At 43.0% G+C, this 26,068-nt stretch overlaps 1 protein-coding gene across 1 annotated transcript in view; it reads left to right on the top strand.

Moving 5' to 3' along the window:
• The window catches only part of RFX7 (regulatory factor X7), a 153,973-nt gene that overhangs the window by 70,537 nt on the left and 57,368 nt on the right, over positions 1–26,068 (top strand). The window lies entirely within an intron of this gene.

Below are 26,068 nucleotides of genomic sequence, written 5' to 3'. Positions count from 1 at the left end.
ACAGGAGAGGGAGCGTCATCTGACGCTCTCTCCTCAGTCATTGCTTTCAACTATATGGGGGATCGGCGGCCCTAGGCAGATGCCTAGTCTGCCTGCCCTGAATGCCGGTCTTGCCTGTATGAATGTGTTCTATGAATAGGTCCAATATTGTCCCATTCACATATGTTCAATTTGCAAAAAAAAAGCAAAAACCCATCTATGGAAAAATTGGTTGTGTGAATGGAGGCCTATCTCCACCGACATGTAATCTTATTGATCGACAAAGAACTTTATGTTTATTGTCATAAAGAAAGGGGAAGGAGCTGACCCAGCTGACTGCGCCTGTGCGGCCGCCCTGCCTGTGAATCCCAGCCCCGCAATGTGAATAAATCATAAGTCACTGCGGGGCTGGGATTCACAGGCAGGGCGGCCGCGCAGGCGCAGTCAGCTGGGCTGCATATGAGGAAAGACGGCCAGCGCTCACTGCGCCTGCACCAGGCAGGGGAAAAGAGCGCAGGCGCCAGCTATTTTGAAAACAGCGGTGAGGAGGAGGCGGCGCCCGGCACCAAGAAGATGTGAGTGACAGCTGTGTGGCGTCTAAAGCAGGGGGGAAACGCCGGCCTCCTTGACTGAAGACCAGGTATTTCTGACAAATTAAAAAACGGATTATTTCTCTAGTTACAGCACCCAGAACTAAAAGAGCCACCTTGTCAGAATGCAGCATTACTGCTGCACAAGGTGGCTCTTTTAGTTTGAAACGACTGGGGGGGGGGGGGTGACAGGTTCCCTTTAACTAGATTAGTACTGCTGTTGTAGTAAACAATTATTTATGAGGAACCAAGTGGACACTGTACGTCTTTTTTTTTTCCCCATATTATTTTGCACATTTATCAGAAAGCTAGACTCCTTACAATGCATATTGTGGTAAATGCACTTAATTAGGAGGATACTGAGACCATTGCCACATACTTGCTAACACAGCGGAGTGAAATCTTTCAGCCTCAAGCAGCCCACTGTGCTGAAAGAATCTCTGGGCCGCAGTAGTAATCTGGAGCGAGGGCCAGGAAAGTGGCACAGACATGGCACTATAAAATGATGAGTAACTCGGGCTATTCACTATAACATGCCCCCAATCTAAGCTGCATCACACATGGATACCATTACCACATTCTTTTGTTGTCTGGACAGTTTCTGTAGCTAGTAGAGCAAATATGATTGCATTTTTAATACAGGGTGGGCCAATTGTATGGATACACCTAAATAAAATGGGAACGGTTGGTGATATCAACTTCCTGTTCGTGGCATATTAGTATATGGGAGGGGGGAAACTTTTCAAGATGGGTGGTGACCATGGCGGCCATTTTGAAGTAGGCCATTTTGGATCGAACTTTATTTATTCCAATGGGAAGAGGGTCATTTGACACATCAAACTTATTGAGAATTTCACAAGAAAAACAATGGTGTGCTTGGTTTTAACGTAACTTTATTCTTTCATGAGTTATTTACAAGTTTACGACCACTTGCAAAATGTGTTCAAAGTGCTGCCCATTGTGTTGGATTGTCAATGCAACCCTCTTCTCCTACTCTTGACACACCGATAGCAACACCGCAGAAGAAATGCTAGCACAGGCTTCCTGTATCCGTTGTTTCAGATGCTGCACATCTCGTATCTTCACAGCATAGACAATTGCCTTTAGATGACCCGAAAGATAAAAGTCTAAGGGGGGGTCAGATCGGGAGACCTTGGTGGCCATTCAACTGGCCCATGATGACCAATCCACTTTGCAGGAAATTGTTCATGTAGAAATGCTCGGTCCTGACACCCAAGATGGTGCACCACCACATTATGGAAGTTGATATCACCAGCCATTCCCATTTTATTTAGGTGTATCCATATACAGGTCCTTCTCAAAAAATTAGCATATAGTGTTAAATTTCATTATTTACCATAATGTAATGATTACAATTAAACTTTCATATATTATAGATTCATTATCCACCAACTGAAATTTGTCAGGTCTTTTATTGTTTTAATACTGATGATTTTGGCATACAACTCCTGATAACCCAAAAAACCTGTCTCAATAAATTAGCATATTTCACCCGTCCAATCAAATAAAAGTGTTTTTTAATAACAAACAAAAAAAACATCAAGTAATAATGTTCAGTTATGCACTCAATACTTGGTCGGGAATCCTTTGGCAGAAATGACTGCTTCAATGCGGCGTGGCATGGAGGCAATCAGCCTATGACACTGCTGAGATGTTATGGAGGCCCAGGATGCTTCAATAGCGGCCTTAAGCTCATCCAGAGTGTTGGGTCTTGCGTCTCTCAACTTTCTCTTCACAATATCCCACAGATTCTCTATGGGGTTCAGGTCAGGAGAGTTGGCAGGCCAATTGAGCACAGTAATACCATGGTCAGTAAACCATTTACCAGTGGTTTTGGCACTGTGAGCAGGTGCCAGGTCGTGCTGAAAAATGAAATCTTCATCTCCATAAAGCATTTCAGCCGATGGAAGCATGAAGTGCTCCAAAATCTCCTGATGGCTAGCTGCATTGACCCTGCCCTTGATGAAACACAGTGGACCAACACCAGCAGCTGACATGGCACCCCACACCATCACTGACTGTGGGTACTTGACACTGGACTTCAGGCATTTTGGCATTTCCTTCTCCCCAGTCTTCCTCCAGACTCTGGCACCTTGATTTCCGAATGACATGCAAAATTTGCTTTCATCAGAAAAAAGTACTTGGGACCACTTGGGACTGGTTCAAAAGTGGCTTTACCTGGGGAATGCGGCACCTGTAGCCCATTTCCTGCACACGCCTGTGCACGGTGGCTCTGGATGTTTCCACACCAGACTCAGTCCACTGCTTCCTCAGGTTCCCCAAGGTCTGGAATCGGTCCTTCTCCACAATCTTCCTCAGGGTCCGGTCACCTCTTCTCGTTGTACAGCGTTTTCTGCCACATTGTTTCCTTCCAACAGACTTACCATTGAGGTGCCTTGATACAGCACTCTGGGAACAGCCTATTTGTTGAGAAATTTCTTTCTGGGTCTTACCCTCTTGCTTGAGGGTGTCAATGATGGCCTTCTTGACATCTGTCAGGTCGCTAGTCTTACCCATGATGGGGGTTTTGAGTAATGAACCAGGCAGGGAGTTTTTAAAAGCCTCAGGTATCTTTTGCATGTGTTTAGAGTTAATTAGTTGATTCAGAAGATTAGGGTAATAGGTCGTTTAGAGAACCTTTTCTTGATATGCTAATTTATTGAGACAGGTTTTTTGGGTTATCAGGAGTTGTATGCCAAAATCATCAGTATTAAAACAATAAAAGACCTGACAAATTTCAGTTGGTGGATAATGAATCTATAATATATGAAAGTTTAATTGTAATCATTACATTATGGTAAATAATGAAATTTAACACTATATGCTAATTTTTTGAGAAGGACCTGTAAATAGCCCACCATGTAGATCTCTGTTCTGTGCACACAAATTACTGCTTCCTCTTACTTCAGCTCTGATTCTTAATCTCCGATCGATCCAGTGATGTTACACAGGTGCCCTGATAGCCTTACCTTTCAGGCTGCCATCAATGATGTCCTGTACGCCAGCCAATCTGTGGCCTAAGTTCTCATTATATCTCATGATATTGATTAGAAAAATAATCAGTATCAGATTGTTGGCGGTCCGACTCGCGACACCACTACCGATCAGCGCTGGGCGAATGTAAACCGTGAGCAGAGCTAAACGGCACCTTGTCGTTCACGGTGTAGCATCCACAGGAGTTCTCTGCAAAGACCACTAGTCACCAGAGCTGTTCTATTCGGGCTCCATTTACTGTTTACTTATGGCCGAAAACAGCTGATTGTCCGGGTGCTGGGTGTTCGACCCCCACTAATCTGATATTGATGACCTCTCCTAGGACTAGCTCACCAGTATCATAAGCTTTGTATAAACCTAGGTTTAAAGGGAACATTTCAACTGCAATTATAGTTATACATATATGCTGTTGGTAGTATTATAGTAAAGACCTTTAACTCTATGTGCACACGTTGCGGATTTTGATGCATTTTCGGATGCGCGGAATTGCATGAAATCCGCAGTGTAGTGCACAAGCAATGTTAGTCAGTGTGAAATTGACATTTGGTGTGCACATGCTGCTGAAAAATCACGCGGAATCACAGTTTTTTTTTCCCCGCAGCATGTCAATTCTTCTGGCGGATCTGCAGCGTTTCTGCACCCATTGACTTCCATTGTGTCAGGCCAATCCGCAGCAAAACTGTAGGTTTAAAAAAGATCTGCAGATTTGCTGCGGATGTGCCTGTGAGAGACGCTGCAGATTGGGAGGGGGAGAGTGTGTGTGAGCGGAGACTGTGTGTTCGGAGAAGATGTGTGGGTGTTTGTATTTGTGTGTGTGTGGGGCTGTGTGTATCTGTGTGTGTGCGTGCGGGTCTGTGTGTAGGCAGGCATCGTCCGATGGGACTACTAGTCCCAACAGGCTATGCCTGCTACAGTGACAGGTAGCCGGATGATGGAACAGTTGTCCCATTATCCAGCTACTGTGTTCAAGTGTAAAAAAAACAAACAAAAAAAACATATAGACATACAACATACAGTATATACTCACCATACAGCTAATCCCCAAAGCCCTTGATCACCAATAAAATAATAAAATAAACCAACAATATACTTGACTGATCCACAGTAATCCATGTAATAACGAGTGTCCCACGACAATCTCTCGTGTAGAGCTGTGACATTGGCAGATACAATGACGGAAGGTATCCTTCCGCACTGTATCCCTCCACCGCTGTGAGTGCACAGTTCATACTGTCAGTTGCGGCACCGCTGCGTGGGAAAATTCTCACGCAGCAGTGCCGTAAAGTGAAAGGCCATTGGACCCTCAGTGATAACACTGCAGGAGCCATTGTCAGTGTGTCACTAGAGGCCTATATAGCAGGCACTTCTCCTGATGTGACAGCGCTATAGGGGAGATCGTTGTGGGACACTCATTATTAAATGGACTGCGTTGGACCAGGGAGTAAACTGCTGGTTTATTATTTTTTATTTGCATGTGTGTGTTTTATTTAACCCATTAATAACTATAGGATTGGTAATAGATAGGTGTCTTACTGACACCTCTCCATTACCAGGCCAGCTTGATGTCGCCTTACAATCAAAGGTGACGTTAACCCCTTATTACCCCATATGACACCGCTACAGGGCAATGGGAAGAGAGAGGCTAAGTGCCGGAATTGGCGCATCTAAGGGTATGTGCACACGCTTCGGATTTTGCTGCGGATCCGCAGCGTTTCCGCAGCTGCGGATCCACAGCGGTTTCCCATGAGTTTACAGTACAATATAAACCTATGGGAAACCAAATCCGCAGTGCACATGCTGCGGAAAAAAACGCGCGGAAACGTTTGCACCTGCTCCAATAGAAATCTGCGGGTGAAAACCCGCAGAGGAAACCGCAAAAGAAACCACGATAAATTCGCAGTAAAAACCACAGCGGTTTTTCACTGCGGATTTTGCAAATCCGCTGCGGAAAATTACGCAATGGAATCCGCAGAGTGTGCACATGGCCTTAGAGGTGTGCCATTTCTGGGGCGGCTGAGTGCTGGTGTTTGTAGCCGGGGATTGGGGGGGCAATATCCATGGTCCCTTCCTAGGCTATGAATATCAGCCTGCAGCCGTCTGCATAGCCTTTTCTGGCTATTAATTATAGGGGGACCCCACATCGTTTTTTTTTTTTGGGGGGGGGGGGTGTTTCCCTCTTTTAATAGCCAGTAAGGGCTAAATATACAGCTGCGAGATGATATTCATAGCCTAGGAAGATCCATGGGTATTGACCCCCTTCCCAGGCATCGGCCCCTAGTTGCTGGCTTTCCCTCTCTGGCGCAGAAAACCATTATATATATATATATATATGTATATATATATATATATATATATATATATATATATAATTTTTTTTTTTTTTAAATTAAACAGATATTGCGTTTAAGGCTGGGGTCACACTTGCGAGAAACTCGCACGAGTCTCTCGCATCAATACCCGACACTGCCGCCGCCACTCGGGACCGGGGCTTGCGGCTGCATGTATTTCTATGCAGCTCAACGCTCCTGTCCGAGTGCCAGCGGCAGTGCCGGGTATTGAGGTTCGAGGCTTGTGAGAGTTTTTCGCAAGTGTGACCCCGGCCAGCGCAGATTTTTTTGTGTCTTTATTTAACTCTTTCTGTACCTTTTTATTATGTTTATTACTAAACATCGGGCTTGTTATTATCCATCTATCTATAGATAGATATATCTATAGATGGATACACATATCTATAGATAGATCGATGTATAGATCTATATATCTACCTATCATCTATCTACAGTCATGGCCAAAAGTATTCACACCCCTGCAATTCTGTCAGATAATACTCAGTTTCTTCCGGAAAATGATTGCAAACACAAATTCTTTGGTATTATTATCTTCATTTAATTTGTCTTAAATGAAAAAAACACAAAAAGAATTGTTCTAAAGCCAAATTGGATATAATTCCACACCAAACATAAAAAAGGGGGTGGACAAAAGTATTGGCACTGTTGGAAAAATCGTGTGATGCTTCTCTAATTTGTGTAAATAACAGCACCTGTAACTTACCTGTGGCACCTAACAGGTGTTGGCAATAACTAAATCACAGTTGCAGCCAGTTGACATGGATTAAAGTTGACTCAACCTCTGTCCTGTGTCCTTGTGTGTACCACATTGAGCATGGAGAAAAGAAAGAAGACCAAAGAACTGTCTGAGGACTTGGGAAACCAAATTGTGAGGAAGCATGAGCAATCTCAAGGCTACAAGTCCATCTCCTGAATGTTCCTGTGTCTACACTGCGCAGTGTCATCAAGAAGTGTATAGCCCATGGCACTGTGGCTAACCTCCCAAGATGTGGATGGAAAAGAAAAATTGACAAGAGATTTCAACACAAGATTGTGCGGATGATGGATAAAGAACCTCGACTAACATCCAAACAAGTTCAAGCTGCCCTGCAGTCCGAGGGTACAACAGTGTCAACCCGTACTATCCGTCGGCGTCTGAATGAAAAGGGACTGCATGGTAGGAGACCCAGGAAGACCCCACTTCTTACCCCGAGACATAAAAAAGCCAGGCTGGAGTTTGCCAAAATTTACCTGAAAAAGCCCAAAACGTTTTGGAAGAATGTTCTCTGGTCAGATGAGACAAAAGTAGAGCTTTTTGGGCAAAGGCATCAACATAGAGTTTACAGGAGAAAAAAAGAGGCATTCAAAGAAAAGAACACGGTCCCTACAGTCAAACATGGCTGAGGTTCCCTGATGTTTTGGGGTGGCTTTGCTGCCTCTGGCACTGGATTGCTTGACCGTGTGCATGGCATTATGAAGTCTGAAGACTACCAACAAATTTTGCAGCACAATGTAGGGCCCAGTGTGAGAAAGCTGGGTCTCCCTCAGAGGTCATGGGTCTTCCAGCTGGACAATGACCCAAAACACACTTCAAAAAGCACTACTAGAAAATGGTTTGAGAGAAAGCACTGGAGACTTCTAAGGTGGCCAGCAGTGAGTCCAGACCTGAATCCCATAGAACACCTGTGGAGAGATCTAAAAATGGCAGTTTGGAGAAGGCACCCTTCAAATATCAGGGACCTGGAGCAGTTTGCCAAAGAAGAATGGTCTAAAATTCCAGCAGAGCATTGTAAGAAACTCATTGATGGTTACCGGAAGCGGTTGGTCGCAGTTATTTTGGCTAAAGGTTGTGCAACCAAGTATTAGGCTGAGGGTGCCAATACTTTTGTCTGGCCCATTTTTGGAGTTTTGTGTGAAATGATCAATGTTTTGCTTTTTGCTTCATTCTCTTATGTGTTTTTTCATTTAAGACAAATTAAATGAAGATAATACCACCAAAGAACTGAGTATTATCTGACAGAATTGCAGGGATGTGAATACTTTTGGCCATGACTGTATATATAGATTATCTATTATCTATCTATAGATAGATCTATCTGTAGATCTATCTATGTATCTATTTATCATCTATATATAGATCTATCTATCATCTATCTATCATCTATCTATCATCTTATCTATTTATCTATTATCTATCTATCATCTATCTCTTATCTACCTATCTGCGTGTAAACATTCTTCAATGGAGTATGTAAATGGAGAGGTTGGACAAGAAATGACATCACAATTCTTTTTTTTTTGTTCAATAATAATCTTTATTTAGCTTTCAAAAATGCATACAAATCTGCATGAAAAAAAACCACATGAAAATCTGCAGCAAAAACGCATCAAAAATGTGCAGATTTTGACCTGCGTTTTCTGCCAAGAGATGCAGAATCTGCACAGAAAATTCCACAGGCAAATCCGCAACGTGTGCATATACCCTAAATGTGGAATCTAGTGTTCTGTACTTTGTAACAGCTCTTAGGCCTGTTTCACATGTCAGTGGCTCCGGTACGTGTGGTGACAGTTTTCTCACATACCGGAGACACTGACTCACGTAGACACTGACTCACGTAGACACATTAAAATCAATGTGTCTCTGTACATGTCAGCGTGTTTTCACGGACTGTGTGTCCGTTTAAAAAACACGGAGACATGTCAGTGTTCGTGGGAGCGCACGGATCACACGGACCCATTAAAGTCAATGGGTCCGTGTAAACACGTACCGCACACGGATGCTGTCCGTGTGCCGTGCAGGAGACAGCTCTACAGTAAGCGCTGTCCCCCCAGCATGTGGTGCTGAAGCCGCCATTCATTTCTTCTCCCCAGCAGCGTTCGCTGGAGAGAAGGAATGAAAAATCATTGTTTTTTTTATTATTTTTGTGTTTAAAATAAAGATCCTTGTCACCTGCCGCCTCCCACCCCCTGTGCGCCCGCCCGCTGGCATTAAAATACTCACCCAGCTCCCTCGATGCTTCCTCTCAGCGTCGCAGCTTGTCTTGTATGAGCGGTCACGTGGTACCGCTCATTACAGTGATGAATATGCGGCTCCACCCCTGTGGGAGGTGGAGCCGCATATTCATCACTGTAATGAGCGGCACCACGTGACCGCTCATACAGGACAAGCTGTGTCGCTGAGAGGAAGCATCGCGGGAGCTGGGTGAGTATTTTATTTTCAGCGGGCGGGCGCACAGGGGGTGGGAGGGGGGAGGTTACCGGGAACTTTAATTTTAACCACAAAAAAAAAAAAAACAATGATTTTTCATTCCTTCTCTCCAGCGATTGCTGCTGGGAAGAAGGAATGAATTCCGGCTTCAGCACCCAAAGCAGGGGACAGCGCTTACTGTAGCGCTGTCTCCTGCACGGTCCGTGTGGTACTCAGTCGGCACACGGCTGCCACACTGATGTGCCACGTGAGCACACGGACACGGATAACTCCGGTACCGATTTTTCCGGTACCGGAATTATCTGGACGTCTGAGACTGGCCTTATTCTGCAGGTTGTCATATGTAAATGAAGCAGAACTAGCCCGACGGGCATTGCTTCCCAGGACTAGTGCTGGTTCAGATCCTCTGCTTACTTTCCCGTAGTTGTGATTGAGATTTCCCATACAGTCTACTTCATGGCAAAACCACCTGAAATCTTGCACATCCACATAAGGCTACTTTCACACTAGCGTCGGGCCGAGGTTCCTGACCGTCGTGAGCAAAAAACGTTACATGTAGCGGCATGTAGTGCGGCGGAGACAACGCTAGCGTCGGGAACCTCGGCCCGACGCACCGCGACGGGCCGAGCCCGACGCTAGTGTGAAAGAAGCCTAAGGTGGATTTTTTTTTTTAAAGAATTTTAATCTCACCCCAGTTTATGGAAGGAGCACTGTAAAGTCACATACATACGTAAGATAAGGTACCGGCACACTTCTGTATGTTATTATATTGTGCCTGTGGCATGGAAATGTGTTGTAAATACTGTTATTTGTGTATAATGCCTTAATTTTGTGTGAGATGGTTTGATGTAACAGGATCTATCTATTACGCTACAAGAAGACCTATTACTAACAGTTAATTACTGTTACTGTCTAGCATGCACTAACAAATGCGTGTGCAAACTTATTATTTTTTTATTAAATAGCTGTGTGAAAAGTGAACCATTTTCAAATTACCTGTGTTTCTGTATTTTATTTCTCTACAAAATTGTGACAAAAACAGTGCAGGGAGAAAACGTGAGCCCTTGATTAATAACTTGTAGAGACTTCTTTAGGTGCAGTTAACGTTTTTTTGTAACATCAGTTTTATGCAACGTTGAGAATCCAAATAGCCTCTTAACCCTAGAACGCATACCTGGGGCCTCGCAGGCCTGCCAGGTTACTTGTTTTCTATTTTCTGTACTTTAGTTAGAATTTTGAAAATCTAGGTTATCCTCAGGTATATAGTTGTTAGTAATTTCCAGTTACTCATATATTTTTATGTTACAGACATTTCGGTATAACAACCTTTTTTTGGGACTACCCCATATTCACGCACCTGGGGCCTTTTAGGCCTGTACTAGGTTTACATGTGATACACAGATTTGTTTATCAAGGCAAATTACGGAGGCAATGATCCGATGTGGAATACGCTTTCTGGAACATCCAGAGCAAAGAGAAAAAAAAAGAAAGCGCTGCTATATTTGTCCAGCAAAGAAGGAAAGAATATCGGAGCGTTTCTGTTCTACTTGCGGACAAAATGTATGCAAGGAACATTCAGCCGAAAAAATAATATGCGAGAATTGTCAGGGGAATATGTAAAGTTACAAATAAATATTCCTGCACCAAGTTTGCTACAACCAAAAAATGTTTTCATAAAAAAATTGCATATAGAATGCCTATATTTGGCGTGACCGTTTACTTACTTTTTTGTTGTTTTATGCACATAATTATGTTTTGAAATATACACATCTTAGGCTGTGTTCCCAGTAGCGCTGGGGTTCGCCAGAAGGGGATCTATAATGGATCTGACCTCCTGGTAACTCCAGGATTCCGCCAGCCTTAGCTGGGGTCACCAGGAGGTCAGATCCATTACGGATCCCCTCCTGGCGGATCCCAGCGCTAGTTGGAATGCATCCTTACCTTGCAATTGTAAAATAAATTTTGAAAAGTATTTTTATTTGAGTTATTCTATGATAATTGTAAACAGGCCTAAAAGGCCCCAGGTGCGTGAATGTGTAGATTTCTATGGGTATGCGTTCTAGGGTTAAAAGAGGAAGAGGACTGGAACTCTAGCGCCACCTATTGGAAGTAGCAATCCTAAAAGTCAATATTGACTCGCTAATGATCCTAGCCATATGACTTGGGATAAGAAGCCAAACCAGACACACTATTTGCAGATTTATGTTTTTTGGTATTTGCCCCCATGAGTACAAAGCAGGAGGCGAGAGGCCTCTGACAAGGGGGTCGAGTTGCTGCTTCCAATAGGTGGCACTAGAGTTCATGTCCTCTGAAGAGGATATTTGCATATTCAAATTCCCAGAGGAGCTTGCATGGCCTCTAAGTCTCCTTATTGCAATGTATAGGAATTTTGGACCATTACTCCTTGCTTATCTATTCCAGTTCATCATTTTGTTTGGATTACCTTGCTTGAACTCCCCTCCTTTTCAGAGTCATTTCGATAATGTCAATATGCTGACTTGGCCACTCCAAAACACCTCCTTTATCTTCCTATTGCATCATCCATAGTGTTTTCAGCTTGAGGTCATGAACTGCTGCCCTAACATTCTTTGATAAAATATTTAATACCTTAGAATAGAATTCATTGTTGTTTCAATGATTGCAAGGCATCCAGGCCCTGAATCTACAAAGCAGCCAGAAGCCATGTTGCTCCCTCCACCCAAATTCATACTCAGTATGGGGTTATTTTTGTTGGTCTGTGACCTTTTCTTTATTCCAAACATATATTGGTGCTAAAAACTTCCACTTTTGTATTTGTCATTTCCAAGAAATAATTTGAAGCATCCAAGTGGTCTCAGCCCATATTTTTAAGATATGATAGCCTTCCTTTGTGCTTCACAACCTCCACTTTCCCCCTCGCCCCGTCTTCTTTGATTGTCCACTCTTTTCATATATCCAGAGAAGGTTTGAGATAGATGGAAAACAAGCAGGTGGGAAGGTGTATATAAATGATTGGCTCCGCCAGTATACACCAAGCGCCGATACTTGGTTTGAACAGTCATTCTGTGCTGACAGTCCCTTTAAGAGTATGTGCACACAATGTTGTTGTTCCACCTGGAACCCCCTGAAAAAGCCCCACAAAAAATAAACATCATGCACAGCAATGTGAGAACAAGATTGCTGTGTGCATATTCAGTCTTTTGTTACTTTTAACGGCTTCACATTCTTCGAGTGGCTTCTGCTTGGAAGTCGCTTGCTGCTTATGGATTCAGATTTAGTAAAAAGATGCCAGAGGTGAAACAATGCAGAAATCATGGCAAAACTGCCATTGAGGCCGTTTCAGGAAAAGAAACTGCCATCTTTACCTAGGATAATCTCAGCGAGTCCTCCGACGTTTTAAAGGAAGCCTGTCAGCAGGATTGTGCACAGTAACCTACAGACAGTGTCAGGTGCCGTTACACTGATTACAATGATACCTTGGTTTATGAAATCCGTATTGTGGTGGTTGTTTAATCTTTATTTTCAATTTTAGTGAATTATATGCTCGGGGACGGCTTGTGTCTTCATGTGGTGCTTTGATTTAGGTATTCATACTGAAGGATTATGACAGGTCACTGATCCCTCAGTCACCTGCCCCCTAGTTTACATAATGAATATATGTACATCAAAAGAAGAAATACCTTCTGCAGGCAGGTAGCAGCCGTGGCACCTACTCTGCTGCATAATCGCATGTTTATTGTGCAGCTAATAACTGTGATCGATGTTTTCCTGAGGAGTATAAAAAAAAATCAATTTTAACCCCTTTCTGCCATTGGACGTACTATTCCGTCCATGTGGGGTGGGCCCTAATTCCCAAGGACGGAATAGTACATCCAGCACGATCGGCCGCGCTCACGGGGGGAGCGCGGCCGATCGCGGCCGGGTGTCAGCTGCCTATCGCAGCTGACATCCGGCACTATGTGCCAGGAGCGGTCACGGACCGCCCCCGGCACATTAACCCCCGGCACACCACGATCAAACATGATCGCGGTGTGCCGGCGGTACAGGGAAGCATCGTGCAGGGAGGGGGCTCCCTGCGGGCTTCCCTGAGACCCCCGGAGCAACGCGATGTGATCTCGTTGCTGCGAGGGTCTCCTACCTCCTATCCCTGCAGGCCCCGGATCCAAAATGGCCGCGGGGCTGCATCCGGGACCTGCAGGGATTACTTCCGGGTGCCGTGCAGGCTGCAGATGAAAGCTGCAGCCTGCACGGCTGTAAGTGAGATCGGTGATCTGACAGAGTGCTGTGCACACTGTCAGATCACCGATCTGGAATGTCCCCCCCTGGGACAAAGTAAAAAAGTAAAAAAAAAAATTCCCACATGTGTAAAAAGAAAAAAAAATCCTAAATAAAGAAAAAAAATAAAAAAATTATCCCCTTAAATACATTCCTTTATCTAAATAAAAAAAATCCATCAATAAAAGTACACATATTTAGTATCGCCGTGTCCGTACTGACCCCACCTATAAAACTATATCACTAGTTAACCCCTTCAGTGAACACCGTAAAAAAAAAAAAAAAAGGCTAAAAACAACGCTTTATTCTCATACCGCCAAACAAAAAGTAGAATAACACGCGATCAAAAAGACAGATATAAATAACCATGGTACCGCTGCAAACGTCATCTTGCCCCGCAAAAAACGAGCCGCCATACAGCATCATCAGCGAAAAAATAAAAAAGTTATAGTCCTCAGAATAAAGCGATGCCAAAATAATTATTTTTTCTATAAAATAGTTTTTATCGTATAAAAGTGCCAAAACATAAAAAAAATGATAGAAATGAGGTATCGCTGTAATCGTACTGACCCGAAGAATAAAACTGCTTTATCAATTTTACCAAACGCGGAACGGTATAAACGCCTCCCCCAAAAGAAATTCATGAATAGCTGGTTTTTGGTAATTCTGCCTCACAAAAATCGGAATAAAAAGCGATCAAAAAATCTTCCGTGCCCGAGCATGTTGCCAATAAAAACGTCAACTCGTTCCGCAAAAAACAAGACCTCACATGACTCTGTGGACTCAAATATGGAAAAATTATAGCTCTCAAAATGTGGTAACGCAAAAAATATTTTTTGCAATAAAAAGCTTCTTTCAGTGTGTGACAGCTGCCAATCATAAAAATCCGCTAAAAAACCCGCTATAAAAGTAAATCAAACCCCCCTTCATCAACCCCTTAGTTAGGGAAAAATTAAAAAATTTAAAAAATGTATTTATTTCCATTTTACCATTAGGGTTAGGGCTAGGGTTGGGGCTAGGGTTGGGGCTAGGGTTAGGTTGGGGCTAGGGTTAGGGTTGGGGCTAGGGTTAGGGTTAAGGCTACAGTTAGGGTTGGGGCTAAAGTTAGGGTTAGGGTTGGGTCTAAAGTTAGGGTTAGGGTTTGGATTACATCTACGGTTGGGAATAGGGTTGGGATTAGGGTTAGGGGTGTGTCTGGGTTAGAGGTGTGGTTAGGGTTACCCTTGGGATTAGGGTTAGGGGTGTGTTTGGATTAGGGTTTCAGTTATAATTGGGGGGTTTCCACTGTTTAGGCACATCAGGGGCTCTCCAAACGCGACATGGCGTCCGATCTCAATTTCAGCCAATTCTGCATTGAAAAAGTAAAACAGTGCTTCTTCCCTTCCGAGCTCTCCCGTGCGCCCAAACAGGGGTTTACCCCAACATATGGGGTATCAGCGTACTCGGAACACATTGGAGAACAACTTTTGGGGTCCAATTTCTCCTGTTACCCTTGGGAAAATACAAAACTGGGGGCTAAAAAATAATTTTTGTGGAAAAAAAAAAATTTTTTTTATTTGCATGGCTCTGCGTTGTAAACTGTAGTGAAACAATTGGGGGTTCAAAGCTCTCACAACACATCTAGATGAGTTCCTTAGGGGGTCTACTTTCCAAAATGGTGTCACTTGTGGGGGGTTTCTACTGTTTAGGTACATTAGGGCCTCTGCAAACGCAAGGTGACGCCTGCAGACCATTCCATCTAAGTCTGCATTCAAAATGGCGCTCCTTCCCTTCCGAGCCCTCCCATGCGCCCAAACGGTGGTTCCCCTCCACATATGGGGTATCAGCGTACTCAAGACAAATTGGACAACAACTTTTGGGGTCCAATTTCTCCTGTTACCCTTGGGAAAATACAAAACTGGGGGCTAAAAAATAATTTTGGGGGGAAAATTTTTTATTTTTATTTTCACGGCTATGCGTTATAAACTGTAGTGAAACACTTGAGGGTTCAAAACTCTCACAACACATCTAGATGAGTTGCTTAGGGTGTCTACTTTCCAAAATGGTGTCACTTGTGTTTTTTTTTTACTGTTTAGGTACATTAGGGCTCTGCAAACGCAATGTGACGCCTGCAGACCATTCCATCTAAGTCTGCATTCAAAATGGCGCTCCTTTCCTTCCGAGCCCTCCCATGCGCCCAAACGGTGGTTCCCCTCCACATGTGGGTTATCAGCGTACTCAAGACAAATTGGACAACAATTTTTGGGGTCCAATTTCTCCTGTTACCCTTGGGAAAATACAAAACTGGGGGCTAAAAAATAATTTTGGGGGGAAATTTTTTTTTTTTTTTTCACGGCTATGCGTTATAAACTGTAGTGAAACACTTGAGGGTTCAAAACCCTCACAACACATCTAGATGAGTTGCTTAGGGGGTCTACTTTCCAAAATGGTGTCACTTGTGTTTTTTTTTTACTGTTTAGGTACATTAGGGCTCTGCAAATGCAATGTGACGCCTGCAGACCATTCCATCTAAGTCTGCATTCAAAATGGCGCTCCATCCCTTCCGAGCCCTCCCATGCGCCCAAACAGTGGTTCCCCCCCACATATGGGGTATCAGCGTACTCAGGACAAATTGGACAACAACTTTTGGGGTCCAATTTCTCCTATTACCCTCGGGAAAATACAAAACTGGGGGCTAAAAAATAATTTTTGTGGGAAAAAAATGTTTGTTTTATTTTTACGGCTCTGCATTATAAACTTCTGTGAAGCAGTTGGTGGGTCAAAGTGCTCACTACACCTCTAGATAAGTTCCTTAGGGGGTCTACTTTCCAAAATTGTCACTTGTGGGGGGGTTTCAATGTTTAGGCACATCAGTGGCTCTCCAAATGCAACATGGGGTCCCATCTCAATTCCTGTCAATTTTGCAGTGAAAAGTCAAACGGCGCTCCTTCCCTTCCGAGCTCTCCCATGCGCCCAAACAGTGGTTTACCCCCACATATGGGGTATCAGCGTACTCAGGACAAATTGTACAACAACTTTTGGGGTCCAATTTCTTCTCTTACCCTTGGGAAAATAAAAAATTGGGGGTGAAAAGATCATTTTTGTGAAAAAATGATTTTTTATTTTTACGGTTCTGCATTATAAACTTCTGTGAAGCACTTTGGTGAGTCAAAGTGCTCACCACACCTCTAGATAAGCTCCTTAGGGGGTCTACTTTCCAAAATGGTGTCACTTGTGGGGGGTTTCAATGTTTAGGCATATCAGGGGCTCTCCAAACGCAACATGGCGTCCCATCTCAATTCCAGTCAATTTTGCATTGAAAAGTCAAATGGTGCTCCTTCGCTTCCGAGCTCTGTCATGCGCCCAAACAGTGGTTTACCCCCACATATGGGGTATCGGCGTACTCAGGACAAATTGTACAACATCTTTTGGGGTCCATTTTCTCCTGTTACCCTTGGCAAAATAAAACAAATTGGAGCTGAAGTAAATTTTGTGTGAAAAAAAAGTTAAATGCTCATTTTTATTTAAACATTCCAAAAATTCCTGTGAAACACCTTAAGGGTTAATAAACTTCTTGAATGTGGTTTTGAGCACCTTGAGGGGTGCAGTTTTTAGAATGGTGTCACACTTGGGTATTTTCTATCATATAGACCCCTCAAAATGACTTCAAATGAGATGTGGTCCCTAAAAAAAAATGGTGTTGTGAAAATGAGAAATTTCTGGTCAACTTTTAACCCTTATAACTCCCTAACAAAAAAACTTTTTGGTTCCAAAATTGTGCTGATGTAAAGTAGACATGTGGGAAATGTTACTTATTAAGTATTTTATGTGACATATCACTGTGATTTAATTGCATAAAAATTCAAAGTTGGAAAATTGCAAAAATTTTAAAATTTTCGCCAAATTTACGTTTTTTTCACAAATAAACGCATGTAATATCAAAGAAATTTTACCACTATCATGAAGTACAATATGTCACGAGAAAACAGTGTCAATCACCGGGATCCGTTGAAGCGTTCCAGAGTTATAACCTCATAAAGGGACAGTGGTCAGAATTGTAAAAATTGGCCCGGTCCATAACGTGCAAACCACCCTTGGGGGTAAAGGGGTTAAAATGGCGCAGTAGTAGTGTGTATCGGTGTATATAGAGGCGATCGCCAATTACTGCTACTGCGCAGGCTCGGCGGCATCATCTTGGAGGAGGACATTTTTTTTTCTTCTCTAGCAAGATGGCGCCGCATGCGCGGGTGCCATTTTAAAATGGATTTTCTTTTTTAATACTCCTCAAGAAAACATCAAGCACAGTTACACATTAAACCTGCAATTATGCTGCAGCGCATGTGCCATAGCTGGCACCTGCCTGCAGAAAGTTTTTTTTCTTCTGAAGTATGTACATATTTTCACTATGTAAACTAGGGGTCAGGTCAGTGAGGAATCAGTGACCTGTCTGCATTATGAATATGTAAGCAGAGCACCACATGAAGACCTGAACTGAAAATAAAGATTACACAACAACCACAAGACGGAATTCATCAACTTAGGTTTCATTGTAATCAGTATAACGGTGCCGACCTGACACTGTCTGTAGGTTACTGAGCACAATCCTGCTGACAGGTTCACTTTAACCCCTTTCTGACATGAGACATACCATTCCGTCCATGTGCCGCAGACCAATTTGACCATGGACAGAATAGTACGTCTCCGTGCTCGGCCGCGCACATGGGTTTGCGGCCAGGTGTCAGCTGATTTTCACAGCTGACACCTGGCACTAAGTGCCAGGAGCGGTCACAGACAGCTCCCTGCACTTTAACCTCCCCCAGAATACTGCGATCGAACACGACCGCAGCATTCCGGGAGCAGGCAGGGGGCTGACAGCCCCTGTGCCTTTGGATCGGAAACCCCCTGACGTGACGCGGGGTCTGCCATGGTAACCCAATGTCATCATCACGACCTTCGGGTTACCAGAGTTGAGAAACTTCCCGTCATGCGCAGTGCATGTCAGGGAGCCTCTCAGGTCAGTGTGCGCTGAGTGTAGCACTGACAACTTCTATAGCATGCAGATGCTGCTTCATCCCCATGCTATAGAAGTGATCCACCTGCAAAAAATGATTGTCCCATAGTGGGACAAAGTGTAAAAGATAGAATGAAGTAAAAAGCGATGGGCGTTTGCCAAATCGCTGTCTCTCCCCCCGCTCCTCGGCGTGTTAGACGTAACTCCATCTGTGAATAGCACAGATCGCGCTCATTTTTTGCGGTTGCGCAGTGCATTAGGCTCTAGCACATGCGCAGTATGTATTGCCCAACTGTTGGCAAAGTATACAATACATATTGCTCATGCGCGGGTTTTCACTGTAACCTCTGTGCCCCGGAAGTCTGGATATGCAAATTGTGTTGTCCTGGACACCGGTAAACTTTTCCCATCCAGAACATCACAGGCAAAGCATAATGCGCAGGCGTGAGATGACACTTTAATGCGCAGGCAAGAAATACAACGCCAACGCCGGGAAGAAGTTTCTTAGTGAAAAGCCGGAGGTGGGGAGAATCGGAGATTAGCCTACGCCCATCGGACCGGGGTGATTGACAGCCGAAAACGGCGAGTTTACTAAGGTATTTTGGCAGGAAAGGTAGGGAATCAGGGGATAATAAAGGCACTATTGTAAAGCACAGCTCAGGCCCTATTGAACGCTATTTTTAGCTGATATTGAAAAACGGGGTGACAGGTTCCATTTAATGACCAAGCCGAATTTTGCAAATCTGACCACTGTCACTTTATGAGGTTATAGCGCTGGAACACTTAAACGGATCCCACTGATTCTGAGATTGTTTTTTTTGTGACATACTGTACTTCAAAACTAAAATGTCTTTGTTATAACTTGCATTTATTTATGAAATAGGAACGGAAATTTGGCAAAAATTCAGAAAATTTTGCAATTTTCAAACTTAATTTTTGTGCCCTTAAATCACAGAGCTATGTGACACAAAATAGTTAATACATAACATTTACCACATGTCTACTTTACATCAGCACAATTTTGGAAACATATATATTTTTTTTGTTGGGAAGTTATAAGAGTTAAAAGTTGACCAGCGATTTCTCATTTCTCCAACAAAATTTTCAAAACCATTTTTTTGGGACCACCTCACATTTTAAGTGATTTAGGGGGATCAATATAACAAAAAATACCCCAAAGTGACACCATTCTAAAAATTGCACCCCTCAAGGTGCGCAAAACCACATTCAAGAAGTTTATTAACACTTCAGGTGCTTCACGAGAACTAAAGCAATGTATGTGGAAGGAAAAAACGAAGTTTTTATTTTTTTATTTTCACAAGGATATCAGGAGAAAATGGACCACAAAATTTGTGGTGCAAATTCTCCTGAGTACGCCGATACCCCATATGTGGAGGAAAGCCACTGATTGGGCGCATGGCAGGGCTCAGAAGGGAGGGAGCACAGTTTGACTTTTTGAATGCAAAATTGGCTGGAATCAATGGTAGCGCCATGTCGCGTTTGGAGACCCCCTGATGTACCTAAGCTGTGGAAATCCCCCAATTCTAACTCTCACCCTAACCTAACACAATAACCCTCATCTCAACCCTAATCGTAATCCCAACCATAACCCTAGCCCCCAACCCTATCCTATCCCTAATGGAAATAAATACATATTTTTCATTTTATTTTATCTAATTAAGGGGGTGATAAAGGGGGGTTTGATTTACTATTTCTTTTACTTTGATGACTGTGATAGTGTCTATCACAGTGATTAAAATTAACCAATAGGAAAAATTTCCTATTGGTGCCGGCCGGCAGATCTCGGCATGCACACTGCGCATGCGCCTGCCATTCTTCCCGGAAGAAGACGCCGGTAGCCAAGGGACATCGTGGGGGGGTGAATGCAGCAGAGTCCGGGGACACTGGAGGTATATGGGGGTGATTGGGGGACCCCATTTCTCTCTCCTTTGATGTGCAATCGCATCAGAGGAGAAATGGGAAATCGGACTTTTGTTTTTTGCGGTTCCTGTTATTTTGTGAACAACGGTGATCGGTAAAAACTGACCCGAATCATGTTCCAACGCTGGGGGCTATACACTTATTTCTCAGCGCTGAGAAATAAGTACCCTCAACTGCTCCCGTTAAAAAGGCGTATCAGCGGTAGTTAAGGGGTTAATAAACATTTACATCCTTGGCTTTCGGCTTTTGGTAACCTGGCCACTCCCTTACAGTCCTCGTATTGTTAGCAATCGATGAACCTGTGTGGTATTGTATTACTACAGCATGTTGATAAAATAAAAAATAAAAAAAAATTGGCTAAGTGCACATAGCGTTTAGGCCCAATTCCTTCATGAGGTATACGTCTGACAATGTCCACTGTCTGTATGGATGTTGTGGCATCCGTCCACTTTATGATCCCATTGTAAAATACTAAAAAGTTGTTTCTGCAACAATGATGTTCTACATCCGCCTGACCACTGCAGTCAGTCACTGGCTTGTGATGCTAGAACGTATAGAATTAACCTGCTAAGGCCGATGATTGGATGTAGCGGTCATGTGACTGTATGGTACATCAGCTCCAAAAAAATAAGGCCCAAGAGATACCACCAGAGCATTGGCGTCACAGCAGATATCTTTACTGCAGATGGTTTTATTTTTTTTTAGACAATCCCCTTAAAAGGAACCTGTCACCCCCAAAATCGAAGTTGAGCTAAACCCACCTGCATCAGTGGCTTATCTACAGCATTCTGTAAAGCTGTAGATAAGCCTCCGATGTATCCTGAAAGATGACTGCTGCGGTCCGGGTCCGATGGGTGTCGCCGTCCGGTCCGGGGCCGCCTATCTTCTTACGATGACGTCCTCTTCTTGTATTCACGCGTCGGCGTACTTTGTCTGCCCAGTTGAGGGCAGAGCAAAGTACTGCAGTGCGCAGGCGCTGGGAATGGTCAGAGAGGCCCGACGCCTGCGCACTGCAGTACTTTGCTCTGCCCTCAACAGGGCAGACAAAGTATTCCGGAGCCGCGGCAGGAAGACAATGAGGAAGTCATCCTATGAAGATGGGAGGCCCCGGACCGGACCGCGACACCCATTGGACCCGAACCGGGACCGCCTCTGGGTGAGTATAATCTAACCTCTTTTTCTCATCTTTTAGGATACATCGGGGGCTTATCTACAGCATTACAGAATGCTGTAGATAAGCCCCTGATGCCTGTGGGCGTAGCTCACCTTCGATTTTGGGGGTGACCGGTTCCCTTTAACAAATTCTGCTTTTCCTACTGTAGTACTAATCTCTCACCAGTAGGTGTCATTGCTTCAATGACTTCTATTTCTGATCTTAGTCATAGCATATGGTAGTTTGGTAGCAATGTGTGTGTTTGTGCTGTGTGCTGTAACCACGTGTTACTTGAGTGAAATAGTATTCTTTGCTTCAAACCGACATGTCATAGCTCCTACATCGGAATTTAGCCATCTGACCGCAATCTTTACCCTCATTTTACCCGTTTATCAACCTAACTTCCAAATATGATGAGTTTTATGACTCTACCCGCAACCTGCAAAGGGAAGGGGGAGTTGGTTGTAGTTAAATGATACACTATCTAATATTCAAAGTACTGTAAAACTCTATTTGTTAGATCTATTCTGATGCTTCTGAACAATCTATGTACCTCTTATTTGCTGTTCAATAAAGACGGTTTTATAAAAAAAAAAAAAAACACTATTCCTTAGAATGCGGGGAGATCACAAGATTCAGAGTGCAGTGCCGGTGACAAAATGCATACTCAAAAAAATGACAGTGTGTCAAATGCTGTGTCCCAAATGAAATCTAGATTATATGTTGTCTATGTAAAAGAATACACAAGAAGTACAGTCATAGTTCATTACAAAAAAATCTTTCTCAAGGTTCTATGTGCCTTTATAGAATAAGGAGATAAGATTATATTAACATTGTTATGAAGGTACCTCTCGATGTTAAATGCTGGATAAGACATTCCACTTTCTATGTCGGATACACATGGAGTCCGTATTGTAATGCATTGAATTGCACAACGTTTTGGGACAACAACAGTCCCCCTAATGGGCATGTTTGCATAGTGCAGTTACGATGATAGTTTGGCATACGTATATGGGAGAAGAATCCACCTAGATTATGGATCTGAACCCAGGACCCCAGCACTTCAAGGCTGCAGTGATGATTTGTGTGTGTGTGTGTGTGTGTGTGTGTGTGGGTGTGGTGTATGTAGGTATATATATATGTGTGTATAATACACATGTTGCTGAGCCCCACTGGGCTATTAAATCACATTTTTACTTTTTTCCAAATGGTGCTCCCACAGGCATTCTAATGTACGTGGGATTCCCTATTTATTTACTTATTTTCTCAATTTTTTCAGCGCCATTACTTCCACAAACATCTTCATCACTGTTCATATTGGGGCTCATAATCTAGATTCCCTATCAGTATGTCTTTGGAGTGTGGGAGGAAACCCACGCAAACACGGGGAAAACATACAAACTCCTTGCAGATATTGTCCTTGGTGGGATTTGATCCCAGGAGTCCAGTGATTCAAGGCTACAGTGCTAACCACTGAGCCACCGTGCTGCCCCTAATACATGGTTCCCAGGGGATATAAAAGGGATGTACACTACTATATTTCCCCACACCGGCACCATCCCAGCAGCATTGGCACCTGATCTCATGGGCTGGTATTGCTATGCATTGTCACAATTTGTCAGCTTTGCAGTCAGCGGCCACTATGGAGCTGCTGAGCTCTCCCTTTCGTCAGATGAGCCTCATGGTTGAGGGAGGTCTGAGCTCTGCTGGACGTTAGTGGCCTGACTGCTGCAGGGTTCACGTGGCAGAACAATATCAATACAATATCTGTCGTACCATAACCGTTTCCAATGAAGAGACGTTTATGGCATTTTACAGTAGCAGCAAAGTGGCTGAGATTTTAACATTACATTCACACCACACGTAAATTCATAGCAGTATGGTAATGTACGTTGTGGATTATTACAACTTGTTGGCAATGACCAGAGTAAAATCAGTATCACACCCGCAACAAATTTTGGATATAAAATGTGAATTTTGCACAACCTTCTTTGCTCCAAGGGCCACATTGTCATATCATGAGTCGCACTAAAAATTAAAGGGAATGCAAACAAGAAAAAGAAAGAGAACTGTGATTGCGGTCAGTGGTAACAATACCCTATACATTTTATTAATCCAATATGCAGTGGGTGTGCAACAATAAAGCTGATATAAAGCGCATATCGTATGAAAAGTCACATAGCCAATTTATGATTAAAATATGTATAGTAAAAATATGATAAGAAGAGCTCCTGTTAAATAATCTGTTTTTTACACAGACCACATAGTGTAGCATTAATGCTGACCCTAAAGTGCAATCGCGTAGTAAATGTAGTACATCAATGGATTGCTCCCCTATAAAGATCAAGGTATGTGTTGCGGGTCACGAGAGGTGTTGGCGGTTGCGCAGGTTCTCCTATATGCACATGCGTCGTCCAGCACCCCAACCATCTCTATTGGCCCGGGTTTTCTTTATATACCTGTTCATCCTAGATGACCCCCCTCCCTGATGAAGGTACGTCAGGTTGGGCGCATATTGCTGGATCAGTGTGCAAACTGTAAAGCGCTGCGGAATATGTTAATCTTTATTTTTATATAGCGCTATTATTATTATCAGTGTTATTCAGGTATACTATCACCTTGATTAGATTATATCTGGGTATACTACATGATTTGTTGTCCCAAGTTATCATACGAGTTCACCTATGATTGGGGACATATTTGAATTTGCAGTTTACTACTTGGTATGAATATACTATATACCTTGATCTTTATATTTATGTACTATATCTAAATCTACAACCCAATTGCACTTTGTTAGCATTAATGCCTTATGTACAGTCGCATGTAAAGGTTTGGGTACCCCTGCTCAAAATTACTGTTATTGTCAATAGTTAAGCAAGATGAAGATTAAATAATCTGTAAATGGCCTAAGGTTAGATTACTCATTTCCTTTTGTATTTTAGGAAAAAAAAATTAATTTTTTACATTTAAAAAATAAAACTAGGCCGATGCAGAAGTTTGGGCAGCCTTGGAGATTTTTGTGCTCAGATAGCTTTGACCAAGGTTTCAGACCTTAATTAGCCTGTTAGTGTTATGGCTTGATCATCATCATCATTAGGAAAGGCCAGTTGATGCAAGTTTCCCAGCTTTATAAAAACCCAGCCTCCTCTAACCTTGTGCCAAAAATCAGCCGGCATGGATACTTCTAAGAAGCTGCCTAGCACTCTGAAAAAGTTGCCCTTTCATCAGTTTGAAATGAAACTAAGAAATGGCAGTTAATGGGAACAGTAAAGGTCAAAATAAGGTCTGGAAGATCAAGCTAAATTTCAGTGAGAGATGCTCGTAGGATTGCTAGAGAGGCAAATCAGAACCCGCTTGACTGCAAGAGACTATAAGAAAGATTTAGCAGACTCTGGAGTTGTGATACATTGTTCTACTGTTCAGAGACACCTGCACAAATAGGACCTTCATGGAAGAGTCATGAAAAGAAAACCTCTCCTCGTCCTCAAAATAAAATTGTCAGAAGTATGCAAAAGAACATCTAAACAAGCTTGATGAATTAAGGTTAAAATAGCTCTCTTTTGCCACAATGCGCAATTATAAAAGGTATGTGTGGAGAAGAAAGAGCACAGAATATCCGGAAAAGAAACCGCTCAACAATTTTAATGGGAAAAGCTCCTTTAGTGTACGCAGTACTGTTTTTTTATTTGTTTGTTATTCTGAACATTTCAGAGTAAAACTAATTTGCAGTAAAAATCCTCTTCTAAATCCTTGTAAAGAAGCCTGTGTGAATAGGCCCTAAAGAAGAGGCCATGCAAGCACATAGCTCTCTACAATAGATAGTGAATTTTTTTGCTTACTACCTAATGTTTCATAACTCCCATAAACTACAGTGGAGTGAATCAGACATGGAAGGCCTAATTCATGTACTCCTTTCTGGAGGCCCCATTCTCCTGATGCATGAGGCATCCAGAGATGTGTGCACATTAGTACTTGCCAGTCCTTCTCAGTTGCTGCCACTACTCTTCTGTGTGAGTCTACTGACTGCTGTCAGTCAAGTGTTTTTCTGTCCATATGGTTGGGGGCCGCACAGAATGGCATTGTGGGCCGCAGATTGTGCACCATTATAATCAATAATTGCGTGATTGATATGTATTGCAAATTTGCACCCAAATGTGTGGTTACAACTCAGTTTGTCTGTTTTGTAGGAGTTCACTAAAAAAGTAGTGACCAGAAACGTGACGAGAGAGGTTGTTTTGCTCCTGATTGTTATGTAGAAATGTTAGTGTCACTTGTGTTATATTTAATTCTGCAATAAATCTGTTTACAAGCTAGATTATATAGACGCTTCTAAGTAGGGCTTGCTGTGTGATTAGCTTTTATAGACTTGGCGATCTTTAAATTTGCCACGTCATCCGGTCACAGTCATCCACCAGCTAATTTTGCAGTAAAAAGAGGTCAGTCTGAAGGAAACATACCCAAGACCAAACAATTGTCCGGAAAGCCAGATTTCACTTTAGTTTGTAGGTGAAGCATTGGATTTCCAAATTCCATTGATATGCTCATGAGTATCGTTTCCTCCTGATATAGTGGTTGTTTTGTTTTTTGGATAAGGAATATTAGATTTCT

Source organism: Ranitomeya variabilis, chromosome 5 (genome assembly GCF_051348905.1).
Source record: "Ranitomeya variabilis isolate aRanVar5 chromosome 5, aRanVar5.hap1, whole genome shotgun sequence".
Lineage (NCBI taxonomy): Eukaryota > Metazoa > Chordata > Amphibia > Anura > Dendrobatidae > Ranitomeya > Ranitomeya variabilis.
This window is presented reverse-complemented; position numbering and strand designations above follow the sequence as displayed.